The sequence below is a fragment of the Orycteropus afer genome, unplaced genomic scaffold, assembly GCF_000298275.1.
Source record: "Orycteropus afer afer isolate SDZICR_OR568_19922 unplaced genomic scaffold, OryAfe1.0 scaffold00272, whole genome shotgun sequence".
Classification (NCBI taxonomy): domain Eukaryota; kingdom Metazoa; phylum Chordata; class Mammalia; order Tubulidentata; family Orycteropodidae; genus Orycteropus; species Orycteropus afer.
In genome coordinates, this window is record NW_006921859.1 from 1,444,682 (window position 1) to 1,447,235 (window position 2,554).

The window sequence follows — 2,554 nt, forward strand, 5'->3', positions numbered from 1 at the left end:
AAAATATTAGAATACTGATCAGTGCAATTCATCTCAAGATGTATTAATGATTACTAAACCCACTGCCTTCGAGTAGGATCCGACTTACAGCAACCCCTCCTTGGGTTTCCAAGGCTGTATCTCTAGAGGAGTAGATTGCCCAAGATTCCTTCCGAGGAGTGGTTGATGGGTTTGAACCACCAGCCTTCTGGTTAGCAGTCAAGTGCCTTAGGCACTACATGACCAGAGCTCCCTAATGATTACTAGTGATTGGAATGTGAAAGTTGGAAATGAAGAAGAAGGAGCAGTAGTTGAGAAATATGACCTTGGTGATAGAAAAAATGCCAGAAATCGCATGACAGAATTTGGCAAGACCAATTATTTATTCTTTGCAAACACTTTTTTTTTTTTTTCAACAATATAAATGATGCCTTGGTCCCAGTCATCTTCTGGACTGGAAAGAACTTTTTCCGAATCCAGCACCCTGCGCCCAGATGCCTTCTAGGCCAACAGGGGCCCATCTGGGATTGGGTGCCTTGTTGCCAATTGCCTTCTGGATGGACAGGAATTAGTTCCAGGAGTAGCCACCCTGCTCCCAGCCACTGTTTGGGCAGGCAAGAACTTTTTCAGGTCCAGGTGCCCTGCCCCCAGACATCTTCTGGTCAGCAAGAACTCAACTGGGATCAGGTGCCATGTCCCTACTAGCCCTCTGGGTACATAGTAACTAGTTCTGAGACAAGGTGCACTACTCCCAGTCACTTCTTCTGAAACCAGGTGCCCTGCAACCTGCTGCTTGCTTGGCCAGTAAAACACCACCATGTATTCTGACACAACAACCACCCATAGTTTTCTTTTCTTTCTTTCTTTTTTTTTTTTTTTTACTTTTTCCCCCTCCTTTCTTTATTTTTAGTATTTCTTTTTTTCCCTCCCCTGGTTCTTGTTTATTTTCCCCTTGTCCTTGTTCCCTTCTTTTTTTCTTTGTTTCTTTTGTTTGTTTGTTTGTTTTTACCACATCTTGTTTTTATTTTTTGCATTTGTCATGCTTTTTTTCTTTACTTTTCCTTTCCCCTTGTTCTCTTTTCTTTTGTCCCCTCTCCAGAATTTTTTCTGTTTCTACTTCTCTTGTCTCCCCCGCCCCATTTTTATCTTTCTTTATTTTTCTTTTTGCATTTGCTATTGATTGTTTATGCTGTTCATGTTTTTTGTTCTCTTCTGTGTAGTACTTTTTAGTGTTACCAGTTTTTTGGGTTTTTCTTGTCCCACCTGGTGGGAGACAGAACTGTGCCCACAAGATCCAACCATACATCTCACCTCCTGCAGCACCACCCACTGGGCAAGAGCCACCACCTGCTTCTACACCAATTGATCAATGATAGATGGTGTCTAAAGCCAGCCCAATCCACCCTCAGCTGCTCTATACTAACAGCTAACAGAGAAAAGACACATTCTATCCTCTATCACAGTCACTAGGAGAAAGGTTGTGAGTGTCTAAGTACTGCTAAACTAGCAAATAGAGCAGAACAGTTCAGTCCTGCTCACTAGGATATTTCAACCCAAAATAAAGGAAAACAAAGAAATATGAGCAAATCACACCAACACACAGTCATGAGTTAAATATAAGTACAATGACCCCACAACATCTTGGAGGCAACTGACAATACCAGTTCACACAAAGAAGAAAGATAAAGTAGTACAAACAAGGGACCATAATACAGAGCCAGAAAACCTCCCCGAGGAAGAAGTGGCATTGGAACTACCTGACAAGGAATTCAAAATAATTATATTTAGGTACCTTCAATGGATTGAGAGACAGACCAAGGAAAATACTGACAAAATGAAGCAAAACATTGACAAAATTAAGGAAAACACAGACAAAATTCTAGAAGAATTTAGAAAAACAAACTAACAAAATAAATGAAAAATTAGAAACCATACCATAACAGCAGATGGAAACCCAGAAGATTAATACTAAGATTGCAGAAATACATAATACATAGAATGGGTAAAGGAATAGAATTTAATCAATGGAAGAAAGAATTAGTAAGATTGAAGAGAAATCTTTCAATACTACTTTGTTAAGAGAATAATCAGGAAAAAAAAAAGAATAAAAAAATGAAGAAAACTTAAGATTTATGTGGAATACCATCAAGAGGAATAACTTACATGTGATCAAAATTCCAGAATTGGAAGAGACTAAGAATATCACAGTGAAAAATTGTCTAAGAGTTTTTTCAAAGAGAACTTACCTAATATGATGAAAGATGAGAAGATATGCATTCAAGAAGTTCAACAGACCCAAAACAGGACTGAACCCAAAAGAAAATCACCAAGACATATCATAATCAAATTTTCCAAAACCAAAGACAAAGAAAGAATACTGAAAGGAACATAGGAAACATGAAAATTTACCTATAAAGGACAACCAACACCACCAAGCTCTGACTTCTCAGCAGAAACCATGCAGGCAATAAGACAATGGGATGTTGTTGTTGTTGTTATGTGCCGTCGAGTCAGCCCTGACTCATAGCGACCCCTCCTTGGGTTTCCAAGGCAGTATCACTATGGAAGTAGGATT